This window comes from Sus scrofa, chromosome 9 (assembly GCF_000003025.6).
Source record: "Sus scrofa isolate TJ Tabasco breed Duroc chromosome 9, Sscrofa11.1, whole genome shotgun sequence".
Classification (NCBI taxonomy): Eukaryota; Metazoa; Chordata; class Mammalia; order Artiodactyla; family Suidae; genus Sus; species Sus scrofa.
Genome location: NC_010451.4, coordinates 70,000,756 through 70,024,776, shown reverse-complemented (window position 1 = coordinate 70,024,776; position 24,021 = coordinate 70,000,756). Strand labels below are relative to the sequence as shown.

General features: G+C 40.2%; 2 long non-coding RNA genes across 4 annotated transcripts in view; one reads left to right on the top strand and one right to left on the bottom strand.

Annotated features, from left to right (window-relative positions):
- The window catches only part of LOC106504949, a 590,151-nt gene that overhangs the window by 282,721 nt on the left and 283,409 nt on the right, over positions 1-24,021 (top strand). The window contains exon 1 of one of the 3 annotated variants that reach the window (XR_002335800.1): positions 12,626-13,183. The exons of the other annotated variants lie outside the window; for them this stretch is intronic. This is a non-coding gene — a long non-coding RNA (uncharacterized LOC106504949). Of the gene's footprint in view, positions 1-12,625; positions 13,184-24,021 lie in introns of those variants that run through there. 3 annotated transcript variants of the gene reach the window in all.
- On the bottom strand, positions 242-9,915 carry LOC110255472. Its single transcript, XR_002335801.1, has 3 exons — positions 9,015-9,915; positions 1,795-1,972; positions 242-994 (listed from the first exon to the last, which is right to left on the bottom strand). It is a non-coding gene; the product is annotated as an uncharacterized LOC110255472 (long non-coding RNA).

Sequence of the window (24,021 nt, the reverse complement as noted above, 5' to 3'; positions counted from 1 at the left end):
GCTATAGCCACCAGCCTACGCCAGAGCCACAGCAATGCGGGATCTGAGCCGTGTCTGCATCCTACACCACATTTCACAGCAACGCCGGATCATTAACCCACTGAGCAAGGGCAGGGACCGAACCCGCAACCTCATGATTCCTAGTCGGATTCGTTAACCACTGCGCCACGATGGGAACTCCACTTTTTTTTTTTTTTCCAATGGTGGGTTTTTAACCCACTGAGTGAGGCCAGGGATCAAATGCATATCCTCATGGATACTAGTCAGGTTCTTAACCTGCTGAGCCACAATGGGAACTCCATGAATGGTTTAATTAAAGAAAATATTGTTGACTTTAAGAAAATGCTCAACATTTATAACTGTGAGGCTCAAATTGGGCATTTACATATTCTTCATCCTTTGCCTGCTAAACCAAACAGACCAGCCCGAACAAAATTCAAAATAGAATTGGGATTTTTTTTCCCTCAATTCTTAACTTCCTGGAGCCAACTGTGGATTGTGATTTTTCTCTTTTAGTTATACTGTTGACTTTTGGGTGAACCTTTAACTCCTATGCATGTATTTTTTGAGGTTGACATTTTTTTGAGGTTGAAGGATCCTGGGGAGAAAGAGTCAGCTTTGCTGTGGTGGCTTTTTGTGCCTGAATTGTTAGAACCTATTTAAATGGTAGCAGTTCCCCTGAGTATTTGCATTTCATCATGCCTGGAGCATAGTACTTTTGCTAAGTCATGGAACACACATTAGACAAAGAAATGAAGAGAAGTTCTTTCTGTTTTTATTCACTGTAGATTTAATATGTTATATTATATGCTTTTAAATTTAACAGAGAATAATGCTCTCTTTCGCTGTAGGAAGAAATCTAGTAAATAAATTTATTTGGATTTCTCCTGTGACACAGCAGGTTAAGGATCTGACACTGTTACTGTAGCTGCCTAGGTCACTGCTATGGTGTGGGTCCAATCCCCTGCCCAGGAACTTCTGCATGCTGAGGGCTCTGCAAAAAAAAAAAAAAAAAAAAAAAAAATAATAATAATAATAATAAAAAAAAATAAATAAAATAAAATAAAGTAAACTTATTTGGGTTCTGGAGCGAGAATCTCAGGTAGTTACATCACAACAGAATCCACTCTTTTGACTCAAAACCAGTATATCTACGTAATGCTGTGATAAAAGAATTGGGCTCCATGGAAGTTGCTAAATAAATATCATAATGCCAGCTGATCAAAGTTATATCAAATAAGCTTATTGTAATGACATATTTGCATAAATACTCATATCTTCTCTGAATATCAATGTGAATCATCACTGTTCATATGAAATTTTAAAAATTCGCATTATATTGCATGGAACTGTATGTAACATTACATCTTGGACTACAGAAAAAAGATAAAAGGTTTATTTTCCAAAGGGAAAAAATTGAGACAATTTTTAAGAGGTCAAGGAATGTATTATTTTTGCCACACTTACAGAAAAGAAAAATGTCTCCTTTTCACATTTGGAATGGAAGTCATTCAAGAGTCAGAAGTAAAGAGGAAAAGCATTTCTTGAGCTTTGGTCTGATTGGATGCAACTATCATTTGGTATAGCATTCAACCATTCAATCAATAAAAGGAAAAAAAACCCATAATAATAGTTGTCTGTAATGTTTATTATATTGGTCAAGGACTTCAAAATAATATCTTTGATAGGTCAGGTCATAAATTCTCTAAATTTGCCAGTCCACTTGAAAGGAAAATGCAGGCTTTCAGACAGCTGCCAAACCATTCAAGAATTTTTATCACTGACTAATCTTACCTTGTGATTTAGGAGATGCTAGGGATTACATGAGGCTTAAGTCAGGCCAGCTTCCATTACTTTATCTTCTGTATCCTCTTTTCAGTATTTTGCTTCCATCCAGAAGTTACATAAATATTCTCAGGGTATAATCAGTCAGGCAGCCCATCTTGTCCTTTGAGCTGGCTGTGAGGTCGTTCTGGGGAAAATGAAAGCTTTAGGGGATAAGGCTATGCATTGCAGGAAGCATTAAAAAATGGTATCTCCTCATGTGCTAAAATATATTTTACTAAAATGATAAAAGTCATTTCCCAAATTGCAGATGTTGAACTTTGTCCTATCTGGGTGGACAGAAATTGTGAAAACGTGGTTGCATTTCTGGGCAGATTCTTGCTTCCTGTTCATCTTTTCAAGCTCCACAGTGATGAGAGGGAAATGAAAATCTTGTTCCATTTTCCTCCCATTTCAGTATTAACAGTATATAAATCAGTTTCCTTGAGCTGTGTTTATAGTTGAATCAGCATTTTTTTTCGTTTATGAGAGGCCAACTTATTTTTATAACAACCATTTTATACCTGGAATCTTTCTGTTTTGCACATACACATCTTTTTTTTTCCCCTCCAAAGCAAGCACTGAGGAATATTCATGTGTACAATCTTCTAGATTATAAGATCAAGTATACATGGACTGAAAGATAGTCCCAGTGTTTACTGCATCCTCTTTAAGATACAGATCTCTTCATAGGTAGAAAGAAATGCTAACCTAAGCGTTAAGGAGAAAACATAGGAGGCAACTCATAGGAAGTGTTTGGGGAGAGAGAAGGTGGAGTTTTAGAGCTGGAAACCTGCTTACAGGGTAAGTCACTGAAGAACATACAGTTGGTGTTGGTGCACAATTTTTGGTATTTGTTGTGGTAATAGATTGTGTGGACAATGAGTTTTGGTAACACTGTAGCTGGAACTTTGAGGTATATCTACATGCTTAACATAATGCCCCTTAACATTTAAGATCTAACATAAGTGTTTTCTAGAAATTTAGATGTAGTATAAACAGACATATGACTAGTGAGGTAGATGATGCCCTAATAGACCTTAAATACAGGACATGTGTTTATTCAGGTCTTGGTGCTGACCAGAAGTACAGCAGGAGCTCAATAACTATTTATTGAATGTATGGATGTTATTAGCTCAGGGTCAGTGTCCCCTGCTGGCAAGGAGAGAGCTGAAATTCAGCGAGGTTGTGACCTACTCCAGGTAATCTAGGTGACCTAGAAGAGACAGGATTAAAATCCAGGTCTTCTGAAGTAAATTTCTGCATATTCAGTTAAATCTTCTTTCTATTATGATCCCTGCCTTGAAGCTGAGAAGTACATTAGACCATCTTCCAAAGCTACCTTTGAATTTCTTTAATTTACAACTGACTGGAAGAGGCAAATGCTGTGCCACTTATGAGTGCCAGCAGGAGAAAAAAAATGTAATGGTATTAGTATTAGGTCATAGGTTTTGTATTCTTGCATGTAGCAGCCATGTCTTAATACTATGCCCCATTTCCAAAGTTCTATTTTTATCTTAGTCTCCTAGCTCTCTAGGGTTTCACTGTAAAGACAGTGCCATCAAATAGTTTTCTTGGATTAAGAATTGTGGTGCATCTTTCATTGTAAATAAGCCAAAATAAGTACAGATAATCTGAACCATCATGAAAAGAAACTGTTTTTAAAGGGAATCTTTGCTTTTAAGTTTTGAGACCTATGATTTTGGCAAAAATTGTCATGATGGTAAAAGTGTAGCCTAAGAGACTGTTTGTTTTATGCCTTCTCTGTGCTTAAGATGGGACTTTGTCATGGTTAGAACACAAGGAGCATGTTTGCTTTATTTAGTCCATAGGAAACCAATTATTAACCCAATGACTATTATATATGTACTAGTCCACTAGACATGTATGTAATTTTGAATTTGTTTATACTTAATTTTTTCCAAGGCAGCAATAATATAAAGTAGTGAGATGAACTGAAGTAGCAAAAGCAAGAAACATGAGATATAGTAAAAATAAAGGAAGGAAATCAAAGTGACTATGGGTAGGTTAGTTCATGAAATGCACTGTCTTAACTCTTGCTTATGACATTACCAATACTGAACCAGACTCAGCGTTGGTTTCTAGCAGTGAATGAAGAAAGATGCCAATGGACCAGTCTTAGTTTCTGTATCATAAATGTTGATGAAGAGAGATACAACTGTCTCTTACACTTAGAAAAGAGATAGACATTGTCACCAAAATGAACAATGTCCTTGACAAAAACAATGGGCTTCATGGTGCTCTTTCTTAGAACTTTCCTTGATATGGGTCTTTAATGACAGTTCCATCATATCAATTTGTTGAAGCCTTGCAGGCTGCTCTCTTGAGCGGTCTAATTTAACATAGGAATAAATTTAAAAGAATCCAGAGGAGAGGATAGATGGCACAGGCTTTAAGCAAGCCTCTGTAAATACTCTATTCTACTCAAGCTTTTGTAGGTTTGGGGCCACAAGTGAATTTGGGGTTATACTCCTGACAGGTATGGGAATGATGGTTTTCAGCATTGTTGCTCATGTGTGTGGACACAGGTTCTAACACTCAGCCACACCAGGTGTGAGGTTGAGATCTTGTAAAAAATGCGGAACTTACACAGGGTGTGTTCAGAAAGAGAGTGCCACATGCCATTTTTTAGCTGAGATAAAATTATGCCAGCCAAGGTTTATCTCTGGGAAATGCCATGGGACCTCTTCTAACAAGCAAATGGTTAGGCAGTAGAAGCCTTATATCTTATATCATGAATAATGGTCAAAGGAATTTTATTTTTTATTTTTATTTTTGTTTTTTAGGGCTACACCCATGCCATATGGAAATCCCCAGTTTAGGGGTCTAATTGAAGCTACAGCTGCCAGCCTATGCCACAGCCACAGCAAGGTGGGATCCGAGCTGCATCTGTGACCTACACCACAGTTCACAGCAATATGGGATCCCTAACCCACTGAGTGAGGCCAGGGATTGAACCTGCATCCTTGTGGATACTAGTCAGATTCGTTTCCTCTGTGCCAAAGAGGGAACTACTGGCCAAAGGAATTTTAATCTTTACATATTTTAAACATATATAATTAAGTACCCACCCTATCAAAATATTCTAAGTAATATTCTACATAAATAAACTTTCTGGATATAGTCAAGGTCCAGTTGGAAGACATACCTGATACTAGTAATTTGAATAGGGAGATTAAAAAAAATTTCATTCTAAATTAAGTATAATTTACTTGCAGTAAGATTCACTTTTAGTATGCAGTTTTGCGAGTTTTTCCCAATGCATTCAGTTATGTAACCACCACCACAATCAATACATAGAACCATTCTATTACCTTAAAAAAAAATTCTCCCAGCCCCATTGTAATCATTCTCTCCTTGAACCCCTCATCCTGGAAGCCACTGACCTGTTCTCTGTCCCTATAATTTTGCCTTTTCTAGAGTGTTTGAAGAGTGATATCACACACTGTGTAATCTTTTGAGACTAGCATCTTTTTTATTTTTTTGTTTTATAGAAGTATTTACAATGTTGTGATTACTTACAATGTTGTGATAATTTCTGCTCTACGACAAAGTAATTCAGTTATGCATACACAAACATCTATTCTTTTTCAGATTCTTTTCCCACATAGATTATCACAGAATATTGTGTATAGTTCTCTGTGCTATAAAGCAGGTCCCCACTGGCCAATCATTGCATACACCTCAGTGTGCATATGCCAGTCCCAAACCCCCAGTTCATCCCTCCACTGGCCCCCTTTGGTAACCCTAAGTTTTTCAAAGTCTGTGAATCTATTTCTGTTCTGCAAATAAGTTCATTTGTATCCATTTTTTATTTTTTGCTTTTTAGGGCTGCACTTGTGGCATATGGAGGTTCCCAGGTTAGGGGTCGAATTGGAGTTGTAGCCACTGTTCTACACCACAGCCACAACAAAGCCAAATCTGAGCCACTTCTGTGGTCTACACCACAGCTCGTGGCAACACTGATCCTTAACCCACTGAGCAGGGCCGGGGATCAAACCCGCAACCTTGTGGTTACTAGTCAGATTCGTTTCAACTGTGCCACAGTGGGAACTCCTGTGTCCCTTTTTTAGATTCCACATATAAGTTATATCATATGATGTTTGTCTCTCACTGTCGAACTTCACTCAGTATGGTATCTTTAGGTCCATCCATGTTGCTGCAAATAGCATTCTTTCTTTCTTTCTTTCTTATGGCTGAATAAAATTTCGTTGTACAAATGTACCACATTTTCTTTATCCATTTCTCTGTCAGTGGACATTTAGGTTGCTTCCAAGTCTTGACTATTGTAAATAGTGCTGCAATGAACATTGGGGTGCACATATCTTTTCAAATTATGGTTTTCTCTAGATATTTGCCCAGCAGTGGAATTGCTGGAACATATAGTTCTATATAGTTCTATTTTTCATTTTTTGAAGAAACTCCATATTGTTTTCCATAGTGGTTTTATCAATTTACATTCCTACCAACAGTGCAGGAGGATTCCCTTTTCTCTGCACTCTCTCTAGCATTTGTTATTTGCAGATTTATTAATGATGGCCATTTTGACTGGTGTGAGGTGAAATCTCATTGCAGTTTTGATTTTTATTTTGCTAACAATTAGTGATGTTGAGCAACTTTGCATGTGTTTTTTGGCCATCTATATGTCTTCTTTGAAGAAATGTCTCTGTATCTTTTGCCATGTTGTTGTTTTTTTTTTTTTTTTGATATTGAATTGCAGGAGGTGTTTGTATGTTTTGGAGATTAATTCCTTGTCAGTTGCTTCATTTACAAATATTTTCTTCCATTCTATGGTTTTCTTTTTATTTGGTTTATGATTTCCTTTGCTGTAAAAAACTTTTAAGTTTAATTAAATCCCATTTATTTATTTTTACTAAGATGTAGATCTGAAAAGATATTGCTGCAGGTTTTGCCAGAGAGTGTTTGGCCTATGTTTTCCTCTAAGAATTTTATAGTATGCAGTCTTATATTTAGATCTTTAATCCATTTTATTTTTGTGTATGGTGTTAGAAAGTGTTCTAATTTCATTCTTTTACATTAGCTATCTAGTTTTCCCAGCACCACTTATGAAGAGATTTTATTTTCTCCATTGTATATTCTTGCCTCCTTATAGATTAGTTGATCATAGGTGGTTAGGTTTATTTCTGGGCTATTCTGTAATATTAATTTAGGTTTCTTTTTTTGTGCCAGTACTATGTTGTTTTAATGACTGTAGCTTTATAGTATATTCTGAGGCCAGGGAGCTTGATTCCTCCAGTTCATTTTTTTTTTTCAAGATTGCTTTGGCTATTTGGGGTCTTTTGTGTTTCCATACTATTTTAAAAATTTTTTGTTCTGGTTCTGTAGACTAGCATCTTCACTTAGCATAATGCATTTAAGATTCAGCCATTTTGCTGCATGTATCAATTCTTCTTTATTGTTGAATAATATACTGTGGTATGGATGTACCAGTTTATTCATTCTGCAGGTGAGGTATATTTGGGTTGCTTCTATATTTTTGTGATTATGAATAAATCCACGAATAGTATTTGTGCAGGCTTTGGTGTGAAAACAAATTTTCATTTCTCTTGTAGAGTTTGTCATAGATATTACTTGCGATAATTACATTCTGCCTTGAAATAATACTATACCACTTCACATGTAATGTCAGGATCTCCTAACAATATATCCCCAATCCTTCCTTCTACCTTTCATACTAGTTTTGCCTTACATTATGCTCTTACTTATGCTGAGATCCCACAAGACATGGCTACCATTTTTACTTTAGAAAGTTAATGGATTTTAGAAACGTTTAAAACTTGAGTTTTGGAGTTCCCTGGTAGCCTAGTGGTTAAGGATTTGGTACTGTCACTGCTGTGGGTTGGGTCACTGCTTGGCGTGAGTTCAATCCCTGGCCCAGGAACTTCTGTATGCCATGGGTGCACCCCCATCCCCAAAATCTTGTCTTATATTAACTTTGTTTATGCCAGTTTTAGTGCCTTTATTTCCTGAATAGATCAAAGTTTCTTTCCAGTAGTATTATTTTACCTGAAGAAATTTAATCTTATAGTTTAGATCTGCTAGTAATGAACTTTCTGTTTATTTGGAAAGTCTTTCTTTCTCCATTTTGAAAGATACATTCATTGCACACACAATTCTATGCTGACAGTTTTTTTCCCCCTCTTCAGTACTTTAATGATGTCCTGACACTGGCAAAAATATATGATATAAAAATTCCACTAACTTGTAAAAGTGATTAACAACTCAAATGAGTAGAAAAGTACTCTGAGGGGGAGTTATCATTGTGGCTCAGCAGTAATGAACCTGACTAGTATTCATGAGGATGTGGGTTCTATCCCTTGCCCTGCTCAGTGGGTTAAGGATCTGGTGTTGCTGTGAGCTGCAGCATAGGTCGCAGATGCGGCTTGGAACTGGTGTTGCTCTGGCTGTGGCATAGGCCGGCAGCTGCAGCTTGAATTCAGTCCCTACGTTGGGAATTTCCATATGCCTCACCTGTGGCCCTAAAAAAAAAAAAAAAAAAAATAAGAAAAAGAAAAAAAGTTCTCTGAGGAATACAGGAGTTGTTACTACTGTAAGGAGAAGGGCACATAGCTCAAGAGTGAACAAAGAATTTGGAAGTCACCCATCCTACCACAAGAGATTGAGTCACCATGGGATAGGGTGTGGCTGTGGATTGCTAGACGGTGGAAAATTTTCTGTGTTGAGGGATGAAGCTTGTCTGCAGAAAGTTGCCCTCTGAAGTGCCAGAGAAACTGATTGGACAGTGAGTACCCCTGGGGTCAGCTGCCATACCAGAGGAAGGGAAAAAGTCCCCCTTTCTAGTGGAAGTCACCCTTTCTAGAGGAAGGGAAAAAGTCACACCCTTTCCTGTGCTATTCCAGTATCCCTCTAGCCCCTTCTATTGACAAAGCCTAACATCATGCCAGCTAACAAAGGAGAATTGCTCATAAGTGTTTTGCTTTACTCTGAAAATGCAGGACAAAGAATTGTTGATTTGGCACTAAGAAGCAATAAATTGATAACTGGCACACGGGCAAAAATAAACTAGTTGCAAAATGTACAAGATATCACATAAGACTTGTTCATGTAACAGCCAAAAAACAGGATGTAGAACACTCTTCCCTGAAGGCTTCAGTGCAGAATCTTTCCTCCCCTCTTCCAGTTCTTACCTGGTGGCCCCAGTTCTAAGTCCAATCTCTGACTCCATCTTCATATGGCCTTCTTCGATGTGTGTCAGTGTTCCCTCATCTCCTTATAAGGAGGCCCAGCCTAAATCTAAATGATTTATCTTCAGATCCTTAGCTAATTACACCTGTGAACATCCTCATTCCAAATAAGGTCACAAGTTCTGACCAGGCACAGATTTGGGGTGAGGAGGGGCACTATTCAACCCAGCGCAATCATCATACAAAACTCAGCTGCATTTGTACATACTTACAGTGAACAGCTGGAAATACAATTTAGAAATTCATTTATAATCATAATTAAGGATAAATTCAGTAATGAAAGTTTAAGTCCCTTACATAAAAATCTACCAAACCTTGCTGGGTTAAGTTAAAGAAGACCTAAATAAATGGAGAGATACGCCACATTCTTAGACTAGAAAATCCAGTCTTTTGAGACATCATTTCTCCCCACAATGATCTATAGCATTGCAAACTCAATCAAAATTCTGGCAAGCTTTCTGGCAGAAATCAACAATTTTATTCATTAAGTTATATAAAACAAGAAAGGCTTTGAATAGATACTTAATAAAATAAGCATCAATATGTACATGAAAGGATGCTTGCCATCTTTGTCATGGAAATGCAAATTAAAGACCAGAATGATATACTGAAAGACAGCCAGTAAAATGGCTAAAGCAAATAAGCAAATAAATAAATGAGAAAAAATACATATAATAGTGTTGTCAAACCCACGTTCGTGTGCCCAATGCACAGTGAGGCCAAACCAAAATGTCAGAGTTTCGATCAGAGAAATGCTTCTTGCAAGGTTCAAGCAAGGAGAGCAGGACAGTTCATGCTCAAAAAAGACTTAAACCCTCTGATAGGTTTCAGGAAGGGCTTTTAATGGGAAAATATTTGCATGTGTGGGAGGGGGCGTGGGAGAGTCACAGGGTGTGTGATCAGTTGTGCATGATTCTCTGATTAGTTCCTGGTGAGATAACAGGGTAGTGTCACGTGGATTAATTTTACTAGTCCTCAGGTTCCGGTAGTTCTGGGGGCTGTATGCTCATGTTCTGCAATAGTTCTTCCATTTGGTGGAGGTTTTACCATCTGTAAAACAACTCAGGAAATGTGCTCCAGATGCTATTATCTAGGAACTTCTGGGAGGAACTGAAGATTCTGTGACTGCCATAAGGCTGACTTACTGTTTAAATTGTTACCACTTTTCCTGGCTCAACTGTTACTTTTGTCTTTTGTTCACATCCTTTCAGTCATTAATTCTTGAGCCAGTCTTTTGTGACTTAGAGGAGGCCTGGGAGACTCAGCTTTTCTACAAAGAAGAGGCAGGCAGAGAATACGGGCAGAGGAGTATATCCCAGGAAGTCTCCATAGGGTCTGGCTAGGATATACTAATAAGTCTTGGTCGGGTGTAAATTGAAACTTTCATATATTGTCAGTAGGAATCTAAATGGTACAGTGTTGAAAGCAGTTTCTTGATGAGTGGACATAGACTCATCATATATCCCAGAAATTTCATTCTTAGGTATTTATAAAAGAGAAATGAAAATGTATGTCCATCTAATAATTTATATATAAGAATGCCCAGAACTGTTTCATTCATAAACTCCAGAGCTGGAAACAACCCAAATACCCCTCATCAGGTGCTTTGAGAAATACACAGTGGTACAACTGTTAAGATTAATAAACTGCTCAGCAATGAAACTAAATGGAATATTCATAATAGATAGCAAAAGAAATGATTCACAAAAACATTATGCTTAATTAAAGGAGTCAGACATACAGTGCCTACTGTGTGATTGCATTTATATGATAGTCTAGAAGAGAGAAAATATAGGGATAGAAGTCACATCAATTCCTACTTGAGGTGAGATGATCATATCAATGGTTGGCTAGTGGCATGAGGGAATTTTTTTGGGTGACATAAATATTCCATGTTTGACGGATATGGTAAATATATATATATCATTGTTCTATGCACTTTATTTTTTTAAGATTTTTATTTTTTCTATTATAGTTGATTTACAATGTTGTCAATTTCTGCTGTACAGCAAAATGACCCGGTTTTATACATATATATACATTTTTTTCTCACATTATCCTCCATCATGTCCCATCACAAGTGACTAGATATGTTCTATGCACTTTAAATGGGTGCATCTTATTTTATATAAATTATGGGATCCTGTAGCTTATTAAAAAAATCCAAACAATCTGAGAATAATTTCACCTCAGTGTTGAGAATGTGTGCCATATTACATGCTCTCCACACGAGACTGGGACTTGAGGAAGTGGTGAAAAAAATGTGTTTCAACACCTTATTAGAGGAGTGTGGCTGGAGGCAAATAGGACTCTAGTTAGGGTGATGCTGGGACCACTGTCTGTCTGTGACCAAAGCCCATCCTGGGTACACAGAACTGGGTGTTAAGCTCCCTCTTTTCTAGATTGTTTCTTCTTACACATCACCTTGCAGTTGTTTACATGTGTGTCCCTAATCGACTGTGAAGAGCTCTTTCATTTATTTCTTACTTTAGGTACGTGAAGTGGTTGGCCTTAGGTCAACGTCTGTGAATGAATAAGCTCCCAGGCCAGAAAGATCAGAGCTGTGCTTGGAATTTCAGATTAACACCTACAAGAGATAGGGGCTATCACACCACTGTTCTCATAGTAGGGTTTCTAGTGGAACATTCAAGTCAAGTTGAAGTAAAGAATCCGAATAACAAAGAATAAATTGTTTAAATCTCAAGCTGAGTTATTTCTGGTTCAGTTTCGAGTTCTAGGGGATGATGTTTATTCGTCCTTTGATAATCTAAACTGGCCGTTTCATTTTGGGGAACAATCAGCCTCTAACGTGCCTGCACATAAATTCTTTGCCGCCACCAGCCTCACCTGTGACTCCGCTTGATCAGATGAGAGCAACTGGCTGCACTCAAGCCTGGGCTGCACTCAAGCCTGAGAATGGCTCAGAGGTCTAAGCTACTAATAGGCATTTGTTGTATTTAGCTGAATTTTCCCTTGTAACTCTGTGTTCTAGACTGCAGTGATTGCTTATTCTCTTCTGGGCAAGTTCAGAGTGCTAACTTGAATCTCTGGAGCTTCACGTGACTGGCGAGAGTGGGGAGGTGTCTAAATACCTCGGAAAGGGCAACAAGCCTCTATTTCCTAGCGCTTTATTGCGCCAGGCCAGCAGGGAGGTCATCCAAGGAGCTGCAGTTTACAGTTGTAAAGTTGAAACCTCCCTGCTAGTGTAATAAAGCGCTAGGAAATAGGGGCTTGTGTGCTTTCTGAGGTATTCAGCTACCTCCCCCCTCCACCCTAGTCATGTGAAACTCCACAGATCCAAGTTATTTGTCTTTACTGAGGTTGCCAAGGGGGAGGGGGAGGGAGTGGGATGGACTGGGAATCTGGGGTTAATAGATGCAAACTATTGCCTTTGGAATGGATATGCAATGAGATCCTGCTGTATAGCCCTGGGAACTATAGTCACTTGTGATGGAACATGATGAAGGATAATGCGAGAAAAAGAATATATATATAGGTATGTGTGACTTGGTTACTTTGCTATACAGTAGAAAACTCACAACACTGTAAACCAACTATAATGGAAAAAATAAATATCACTAAAAAAAGAGAAGCTCTGCATGACTTTGGGAAAAAAGAGAAATTACTTTTCTTGAAACGTCCAATTGAGCCACATGTCTTGACCTCTGTTCTAAAAAGCATAGTTGTGGCAGACACTTTTTGCTGCCTAAAAACATTCTCTCTTCTTTGTTAACAATCCTCTGATTCTATTAAGGCTGCAATTAACCAGCCAGTAGGTGTTGCTGATCAGTCCCACCCAAAGCGGCCTCCCATTCCCTCCACCACTGATTGGCCTGCATATGAGCATGTGACTGACTTCTAACCAATGAGAAGTAACAGGGAATGGGCTGGGGAGGATTTAAGCAAAGTCCTTTCCGCTTTCAAAAGAGAGCTCACTGTGTGATGGGCTGTGTGTTTTTGTTCCCTTCTTTCTTCTTGCTTTGGATGCCAGTGCCTGAAATGCTTTTTCTGCCCTTCTGCTCCTCGGGAGGACCATATATACACACCACCTCTCCCAAGGGGATATGCTGCTTGGAGATGGCAACCAGTGCCATGAGGCTCTAAGGACAAGGGTGAGCAAATTGTCTCTTGGACCCTTGGTCTGGCATCTTGGGGTTATTGTACCAGTCCTAGAATTGCTACTTCAAGCTTCTTGTTACCGAGGAAACACCTAAGTTTATCACTTAAGCTTCGAATGATCAAGTGTTTTGTTACTGACTGTGGAAAGCATTTGACTATCTAGTCATTGCTTCCTACTGAAGATTGGTTTCCTTTTCTCCTTCTCTCCTCCTCTTAAACAGTCAATCTCACTGTAGTGCTTATAATTTAGTTTCAGTGAAGACTTAAAGTTGCTGCCTCAGAGTTAAGTTTGTTCTTTTTACATGTTTAATATTCTTGAGAATCTTGAGAAGAGGGACCCAGTACCAAGTAATTATCTAATTATGCATTTCTTGGGTGTCTGTTATCACTCAGTCGAGATGTGTTAGAATGATGAAGCCTTAAACCAGTGTTTATTTCCATTGCTTACATTTAAACATTGTTATGCATGTCCTTAGAGTTTAACATGACAAGGAAGAAATAAAGAACTGAATAATTAGAACCTGATGTTCCACTTGGTGTTAGCAAGAATGTGGGCACGTGTGTTTTTCAATCAGGGCAACCTTTAATACGAAGAATATACTTTGCGCCTATTTCATGTGATACTTGTCCCGGGATTTCTCTTGTTTTTCTCTGTAAGGAAATACCCTAACTTTCCAGAGCCTTTGGAGGCCGCTGTAAATAATTTACACCCTGACAAATGCCTGCCTGGTGTGCAGAGCGCCAAGTGTGTGTGGGTTCGGGCCCCTCGTTACTGACTTGCTGGCAGCCCAAGTGCACCTGGAGGTCCAGGTGAAAAATCTTCTTCCTCCATTATGTATGCTTAAAACAGGACAAGTACCTTTTGAATATTCAGAAGATGTATTTTTCTGTAGAGATGGCCTGCACTGATATCTTAAACCCTGGCCAGAAATCTATGTGGTCCTTGAGAATGCTATTAAGGCAGGATTATTTACATAGAAATACATTCTGTTTTGTCTCCTCTTTGGTATGCATGCCCGTTCTTCAGGTAGCTGGAGTATTCGTGCAGATAAGTAGGGTGTCTATAAGTACTTCATTACCACAAACAAAAATACCCAGTGCTCTTTTTGTGGATCAGAGTAACCAGTGGCTTCATACGGATCCCCAAACTGCCTAAGGATAGTTGATTAATTTGGGAGTTGAAGTAGAGTTCACAGTGATGTTGTTTTGATGCTGCTTTGTTCAGGTTTCATTTGGGGAAAACCCTCAGATTATTTAACATGTACTTGAGTCCTCGTCCCTGACCACATGGACCTCCATATTAATTATGACTTGGCCTGTGCTTATAGATCTCACACAGATTAAAAATACACAATGTCTTTAAAGATTTTTTTTATTGGTTAAAAAGTGCAGAGTAGTATCTCAGATAAAGTTTATATTTTTGGTCCCTTATCTCTAAAGAGTAAGTAACTTTGAGTGTTTGCAGTTTGAATGTCATATGAATGTTTTAAAACTTTCATTGACTTTATTTCTGAATATGACTACTTTAGGGTAAAACAGAAGGGTGGTTTTTATTTTTGATATCTGTGTGTCTCTAATGATCTCTTTTTCTCTTGAGGGCCCATGAGTTTCCAAATGAAGTGCTGGTAGAGGCTGAGATCGTGGGCAAGGAACCCCAGTAACCTAAGCATGATGAATAATGGTTCTCATGAAGTTGGAGAGGCTGTGCCAGCGGTTGTGGAAGGAAAATGGAGAGTTGGATTTTTCCCAGGAAGAACAAAAAAGTGGAGTAAAATGAGAAAGACGTTCAAAGAGATGATAGGATGATTTAAGAATTTTCACAAGTGAGAGTTCCTGTTGTGGCTCAGTGGTTAACAAATCCGACTAGAAACTATGAGGTTTCAGGTTCGAGCCCTGGCCTTGCTCAGTGGGTTAAGGATCCAGCATTGCCATGAGCTGTGGGGTAGGTTACAGACGTGGCTCGGATCCTGCGTTGCTGTGGCTCTGGTGTAGGCCGGCGGCTACAGCTCCAATTAGATTGCTAGCCTGGGCATCTCCATATGCCATGGGAGCAGCCCCCAAAAAGGCAAAAAGACCAAAAAAAAAAAAAAAATAGTTGCACTGCCTTCTTGTAGTAAGTATTTCCCAGTGCTGAGAGCTCAAAGCTTGCTGCACAGCAGGATACAGGGTGCTGATGTGTCTGCTTTACTTTTGTCTTTTGTGATTCCTGAGGCAATAAATGGCATGGTTTTAGCTCCACTATTCTTTTTTTTTTTTTTTGTAATTTATTTATTATTTTAATTTTTTTGTCTTTTTGCCATTTCTTGGGCTGCTCCAGAGGCATATGGAGGTTCCCAGGCTAGGGGTCGAATCGGAGCTGTAGCCACCTGCCTACGCCAGAGCCACAGCAACGCGGGATCCGAGCCGCATCTGCGACCTACACCACAGCTCATGGCAACGCCGGATCATTAACCTACTGAGCAAGGGCAGGGATCGAACCCGCAACCTCATGGTTCCTAGTCGGATTCGTTAACCACTGTGCCACGATGGGAACTCCCATTATTCTTTCTGTTGGCCTTCTGGTCTAGATAACAGTTGATCTTGTCTTTTTGTCATGGTTATAATTATTTCAAACTAGTAGGACAGGGATGAGTAAGTGCTTAAAGTATTCAGAAATTCAGAAATACCAAATTAAATGGAAATCTCCTTGATTGTATCTTGTTGTTAGAAAATCCTGCCTTTTCTGTAAGTGCTCTGTGTTTGGGGCAAAATCATTTCCCAATTCAGAGTTGAGTTAACATGAAGTTTCAATCTCTCTTCAAATCCATCTCATTTTGCTTCCCTTCTCACTACTGCACCAAAATGGCAGGTGACCAAAGACTCCTGTCTCCAAAGGTAATGGACAATTTTAAGTCATCTTGGACTCTGAGCAGCATTTAACCAGCTGAACTTGCACTCATTCTCAAAAAGCTCTCTTCTGTTGGCCTTTGAACATGATGTTCACGTTTTTCTTTCTCTCTCCCTAGTCATTCCTTCTTAGTATTTGTTGTCCGTTTCTCCCATTCTTGACCTTAAGTTTTGTAAGGCTTCATGACTGCCCTTTTGCTGCTCACTGTTTTTTCCCCTGGGTGATTCTAATTACTTCCTCAGTGTTTAGCACAATGCTTGTACCTCCCAAATTTACATAGAAGTCTTTTAGACCTTACATTTTTATACTCAACTCCGTGTGTGACATCTGTTTAGGTGACTCCAAATAATTTTGTTCTTAAGAGACCCGAAACTGAACTTCTAATTTTTTTGTTTTGAATTTACTCTGCTTCCAGCCTTCTGTATCTCATCCAATTCCACTAATATCCTTACATTTGCTCTTGTTAGAAATGAAGGAATCAACCTTGCTGCCAATTTGCCCATGGCTTTATATAATGCATCACAAAATTTTGTAAGTTTTGCTGCCAAAGTGTATGGAATCTGATCACTGTATCCATTGCCATCACTAGTACTGAAAGCTAGAGGCATATCCCCTTTAGCCACTATATTAGCTTCCTATTTGGTCCTTCTATTTTTTTTTTTTTAAATGGCTACACCTATGGCATATGGATGTTCCTGAGCCAGGGATTGAATCCAAGCTGCATCTATGGTAATGCCAGATCCTTTAACCCTCTGTAGTGGGCCAGGGATTGAACCCATGATTAGGCAGAGACCCTAGCCCCTGCAGTCAGATTCTTAACCCACTGCCCCTCAGCAGGAACTCCTGGTTCTTCCACTTCTAATCTTGCCAAGTTGGAATCCATTCTCTACAAACCTAGGCAAAGAAATCTATATAAAATAGAAATGAAGTTTTGTAATCTCATTTTGGGTTACTCTGGGTTATCCAAGGGGAGGGCACCATAGTACAATTAAACATATGTAGATTTTTATAAGGGAATCTCTTAGGGAAAAAAAATGAGAAAGGAACTGGGGAAGGTTAAAGGGTCATCACACTATGATAAAGGCTGATTCCAAGAGAGGAAGGGAGGCCAAAATTGGGCGTGAGCATCTGACTACAGTGGTCGGTCTAGAGTGTCAAGGCTGTGCAGGTGTCTCTGAATCAAAATTGTCTTTCAAGAGCCTGAGTCCCCTAGGAATTGATGGGCTTTGTATGTCTGCTTCACTTGCTCACAGGCTTGGAGCAGCCTGTGGGAAGTGTTACCTTGGGGTATATGTGGCTGTGGCCATCACAACTGGGGTCTTTGCATGATGATGCCACCTGTCCTGGGATAACTGTGAGGCAGATTCACATGGCCACCTGCATTTGTTTCCTAGAGCTGCTATAAATGACCACAAATAGACTTAAAACAACAGACATATATTCTCTCACAGTTCCAGAGGCTAGATGTTCGGGAACAAGATGTTGGCGAAGGTTGGTTCCTTCTTTTGTGTGTGTGTGTCTTTTTGCCTTTTCTAGGGCTGCTCCCGCGACATATGGAGGTTCCCAGGCTAGGGGTCTAATTGGAGCTGTAGCCTACACCACAGCCACAGCAACGCAGGATCGGAGCCGCGTCTGTGACCTACACTACAGCTCACAGCAACACCAGATCGTTAACCCACTGAGTGAGGCCAGGGATCGAACCTGCAACCTCATGGTTCCTAGTCAGATTCGTTAACCACTGTGCCACAGCGGGAACTCCCAGGTTGGTTCCTTCTTAAGGCCTTGAGGGAAAAGCAATTTCCTGCCTCTCTCCTGGCTTCTGATGGTTGCTGACAGGTCTTGGCCTTCTTTGACTTGAAGTATGATTATAATGTCTGGCCCCACCTCCATGCTGCCCCTTTTTCTGTTCTTGTGTCTGCGTGTCCTCTCATCTTCTTAAAAGGACAAAAGTCATTGAATTCAGGGCCCACCCTCATCCAGTGTGACCCTGTCTTAACTGTCTTAACATCTGTAAACCCCTAGGCCACGTTTTGAGGTTCGGGATGGACATGAATTTATGGAAGAACTTAGTTAATATCATTACTGTCACACCTCCTTAAGTCTTAAGTAAATAGAATACAAATAGATCAAAATGAGTGAGGTTTAACATAGATGAGTATTTATATAAAAGAGGCAGTGGGGATGACGTAGGAAGGAAAGGGAGTGCCTCAAGTCAGTGGGAACACTGGAGGGCTAAGTGGAGTCCTGTGAAGTGCTAAGTGGAGTGGAAGAGATGTTTTAAAGAGAAAATATACAGAACCTGATAGGTGACAGAATAGAGTAAATGAGAGGTGTAAATGCTTGATCTGATTGACACTCAACATCCTTTCCTCTCCCACTATTGTTGAGACAGCAAACAGAGAAGCCCTTATCGAACAGTTGAGTTAAATTGGGATTTCAAATTTGTGTAAGTGGGAGGACACCCTGGGGGAAATAGCTAAGACCAGATGGATAACCTGGTTAGATTAAAGATGTTAAAATCATAATGAAGGGGCTCCCCCAGGAAGGAAGGAAGGAAGGGTGGGGGACTAACATGCATTAGAAATTTTACCAGTCTTTGGCTTAGAGAATAGTTAGTATCCCTCTTCCCTGACATCTAGGCACATTTTTGAAAGGTGAAGAATCCTCTTTGCCCTTCTGCCTATCAGCACATCTATGAAACAAGGTAACAAACTGGAACCAGTCACTAAACTGGGGATAAGGGTTCAGCATTTGTTATAAGAGTGAAGTGGTATTCCTATTCTTGAAAAGCAAAGTGTCTTGGGCAGGGATCAGAGGAGCTATAAACACAGGTTCTTTAATTCTTATATTTCTGCACTGCAGAAGAACGCAGACACTGATGTACAGTGCAAAATCCTAAATTTGCTCTGTAGATTTCAAGTGAAGAAAAGCTCTGTTGCCCTTCATGAGTATATTTTACACAAGCTGAGTGGTTTTTTTTGTTTTGTTTTTTGGGTTATTTTTGCAGCATTTTCTTCCACAGGACTTCTATATTCTTAACCAAAGCAAGATTTAAATGAGAGTTTCTCAAGTTTGGCACTATGGGTATTTTGTTCTGGGTATGAAGGGACTGTCTTTTGCCTTGTAGGATGGTTAGCTCTCTCCTGGCCAGTAGATGCTGTCAGCACCTGCTCTTCCCCCCCAGTTATGATGGCCAGTCTCATCTTTAGACATTGCCAAATGTTCCGCGGGGACAAAATCATCCCTGGTTGAGAAGCTTGGGTTTAAATCACAGCTGTCATACTCAAGATGTACTTGGTCTGCTGTGTAAGAGCGCTTAACACACCTAAGATGAAGGAAGTGGGCTAAGTAAATTACGTATCAGGTAAGGAGGATTTGATTTAAAAGCTCTGAATATTGCCAGCTTTGCTGATGACAGTGGTATCGCAGCCAGGGTGTACTAGTTACACTTGGGAAGTCTTTCAATCACCAGTCAAGCTTTGGAAGAAGGACCCGATAGTAAATGGCCCATTGTCTCTCATTTCCTGAACTTGAGGGAAACGAATGCCTGGGTTGTCCGATTAGCCTCTTTCACGTGCTGTCTTGTTTGTTGTTTGCTAAATGTCTTGGATAAAATCTCGGAAGGTTGGAAAGGCCCAGGAGAGCTTTTGGATTTACTCAGCACTCTTAATTCTCAGTCTCATTAGCATAAACGTAATTGACATCTTCTGCTTGTTACCCGGATCAAATGAGGGGTTTTGAAAGCTTTGCTGAGTTGGAATGGGGATTACTTGGCGAGATTTCTTGATATTTTTTGCCCCTCTCACTTAGGAGTCTTAGCCCAGCAGGTTTTCTCTCCTCCTGATGTGTGTTCAGTGGAGCTAGCACCCGGCAGAGCATGCTTTCTCCTTCCTAATTCTCTTTAGCTTTTATTTGTAGCTTATTTCTGTGGGGATCCTGAACCTACAGCGAGTAAAACGTGGCAGATATCAAAACTGCTGACACTCTTTTAAAGCAGATTGAGAGAGCAGCCGCATTTCAGAGTTGTGCTTCATTTGAAAAATTGGTGAGGAACTCTTGCATGCAGGGAAGCATCTGGGATATTTGAAAAATGGCATTGGTGCTCCTAGCTGGAGAGAGGAGGTTATTGACCAGCATGGAATGAGCTGGGCACGCTGCTCTGCCATCAAGCATTTTTTTTTTTTTTATAAAAAATCTTTTCTTGCTTTTTTTTTTTTTTTTTTAAAGTGTGTGTCTTCTGCTTCTCTTATCACTGAGGGGCGTCTTCCTGTCTCTCTAGCCCTGATGGAAGGAGAGGAACTAAAGTGGATCAGATGCGAGGGTACCTGGCACAAGGTGCCTGCTGTACATCACGCTTAGTCCCCACCGCTGTTACAAATGCTCAATGGCAGCCTCAGAAGAACTCTCCCTGTGGTGTCTCCAGCGGGCGCTTCCTTGACTGTATAAAATCAGATCTGACCAGATGGTGATGAGTCCGGGAATGCTTTCTGAATGAATGCTTTTTAATCATTGCTGCTAGGCTTCCTAATTCTAAGCCGACCAATCAGCTTTAGGCTGTGCAAATGACAAGAAATCTCACAACTGGAACTAAAAGACTGTTACCAATTGCGATTTCCTGTTGTTCAATGGGAGGGCAGTTTTCTCTGTCTGCAGTAATTTTTAATGGCTGAAGTGACAGATTGTGACAGATTGACTGTCGTTATTTAGAGACCCAATAACATAGATTTGGGCCCTGTCAGTGCCTCTGTACACATTTAGCCTTTATCAGACAACTGCTAGGATCTCAGGTCTGTATATTATTTCCGTACCTTCTGAGGTTTGAGCTGCCCTTTTTTTTTTTTTTTTTTTTTTTAATTTTTGGCTTTTATAGGGCTGCTGCCATGGCATATGGAGGTTCCCAGGATGGGGTTGAATTGGAGCTGTAGCTGCTGGCCTACACCAGAGCCACAGTGATGCAGGATCCGAGCCGTGTCTGCAACCTGCACCACAGCTCACAGCAACGCCAGATCCTTAACCCACTGGGCAAGGCCAGGAACTGAACCTGCAACCTCATGGTTCTTAGTCGGATTCGTTAACCACTGTGCCACGATGGGAACTCTGAGGTTTGAGCTTCTTAATAGGCTAACTTGATTATTGTGGGTGCTGTGGGGCACCACCCAGATCCCTCTTCAGAGTCATCTGCTCATTTGCAGAGCTGTTGGTTCACAGCTGGAGCCTCTTCAGAAGGGGTTGCCTTCAGCAACCTCAGCAGAAGGGGGATGCTGCCACTGGGATCACTGGAGCCCCTCTTCTCCCTGAGGCACCCATCTCCAGGGATGGGGCTAGGCAGGATATTCCCATCCTTTGCCTCTGTCCTGGGCAGCCCTGGAGGCCGATCCCCACCCCAGAGTTCAGCTGGGGATCAGCTGGGGCCTCTTCTGCAACTGTCCTGTGGTGCAGCTCCTTTGCTGCCGATCCTGCTGCCCTGTTCCAGCACAGTTTTTACCCAGGACACTCCCCAGCTAACTTCGTGCACACCTCGCTCTCAGAATCTGCTTCTGGAACCCAAACTGAGGCAGCTACTTGGAGAAAAAGAGCAGTATCGCCATGTTGTCTGCTCATTTCATGGACATTTCTCTATTGCAGCCTAGAAATGATTTATCAGAATATGATGGTATTTTTCTTTTAATGCTGGGGGTAATGATTTTTTCCCTCACTAAGTAAAAGATTATGATCATATGCAGAAAACATTAGTCGAGCATCTTACTCATGCTAGGTACTGGGCTGCATGCAGGTTCCATGAAGGTGGTAAGGTTTCTACTCCTGAGGAGCTCACAGTCAGGAAGAAAATGATATAAACTTTTACCCCCAAACCTCTAATGGACTATGTTAAGAAGGAGCAGGGATGGGATGGGGGGGGCGGCGGGAGGGGGGAGGGCAGAGACAGTGGGGGAATGCACACAGAGCCAAATGACATAGTAACAGCCTGTAGCCTTTCCTCATGCCCCTCCCTGCTCAGCCTCCTTCCCACTTACCCCCCCCCACCCTGCCCCAGTATCCAGTGCATCTCTCCCAAGCTTTCTTAAGAGTTATTCAAGATAGTGGTGCTTATCATATTCTTACAATTTTTTTTATCAGTTAGAACTATGCTAATTTTGTGCTGGCTGGTCTTACTCTAGATTACAAAAATGCCATTATATGCTCTATAATTTTTTAAGAGATCCTCCTCTGTACTAGAATGAGTATTGCATTTCATTTCAATGCAAATGTTCCCTCTACTCTGGTCCTTTATTACAGTTTGCTAGAACAAAAATTCTTATTCCTTGTTGATTATGCACAGTGCTCAAGTCTTTATGAAAATAGTTGTCTAAATTTGTGTTTCAGTTTTAAATTGAAGTTTGGACATTTGGAAGATAAAACGTTTAGCAGAATTCTCCTTGCTCTATTCACATCTGTTCATCATCTATTTTATATCATTAACTTTAGGATGTTTTCAGTGGGAGTGAGACTTAAAAATACTAAAGGCTATTTAGGATGAAAGTTGTTGAGTCTGAGAAATTATAACTCCCCTTAGATGCTCCCTCAATTCTATTGCTATGCTGGTTACATGAGCACATTTGAAAGGAAACTGTATGTTTAGGATATTTAATGTAGGTGACACATGTGGTCTAATGAACTTGGCAATAAAGAAAAGTAGAAAAATATTTTGTTAGATTAGTGAGGAAAAACAAAAAATCCAATAAAGTACTTTAGATTTGCTAAACATTTTTTTGACCAGTATTACTTGTTGACCCTACGTTATAAATAAGAATCATTTTTGACTCCATATTAAAAGAGGTCAGATATGCAGGACTGATGGGATAGAAGATGATCCATCATCTTTTGTAATAGTAAAGCAAGAGAACATTTTTTATGCCACTGCATACTCATAGCAGAGTTTGCATAATGATCTGAGGCACTTAGTTTTTATTTCAAAGCAAGCAACGTGGTGTGGAGTCATAGTAAATTAAGGCTTCTGTATTTTTTATTTCCCCTATGATTTTTCATTGTGCTGTCACATCTTAGGCTGCCTGCCTTGACGCTGGCTTCATTCTGCTGTTGGGGGAGAATGTGGTCAATTGCACACAGTCCCCACAGGAAAGGGGTCTGATCCCACACTCGATGATGCATTCCTTTACTAGAGCATCAGGCACAAGGGGATGGTGGGCTTGGGACCAGGGACATGGAAGAGAGGATGAAACGTTGGAGGAGAGAGAATGCTAGTCAGGCTCAGAGTAGTCACCTGATGGGCAGCAATAATGCTAAGGTCTTTGAGCTTCACTCAGTTCCTTTAGCTACAGCTCAGGAACAAGTTCAGGACTGTAGTTCTTCCTTTGGTTATCATCTAGACTCTTCAGGACCACCCTGAATGTGCCTCTAAAAAACCCAGGCCAACCTGTTGGTACGATTTGATGCTATTCTGCGTAATTTGACACTGCCTAGTCTGTGCCCACTGACTCAGCCCTCCTTTACACAGTTCGCCTTGAATCATAGCTCTGAACCTGCTTTCTTGTCTTGCCTGTAAAGCAGAATTTACCCAGATATGGGCCATGTTCCAAAGGTAGCACAGGAGGCAATGTTAGGTAACACACAGAACATTAAATAATGTCCCATCATATGGTGAAAATTCAGTTGTATCTCCTTTTCAAAATGATTTTTAACTTGTGTTCTAGATTGAGGCAACTTTTTCTATATCACTTGCTAAAAGATCTATTTGCACAAAGAACAGCAGGAGCTGGAGCATGTGCTGAAGTTCCCACAGGTATTAGTATTGGTTTAAACATAAACATTTAAAATGGTACTTATTTATCTAAAGACTATTTTTAGGGTAGTTTTTGGTTCACAGAAAAATTGAGAGGAAGGTACAGAGATTTTTCCCTCTGCTGCAGGTCCAGCCTCCCCCACCAGCTGTGGGGCATTTGCTAC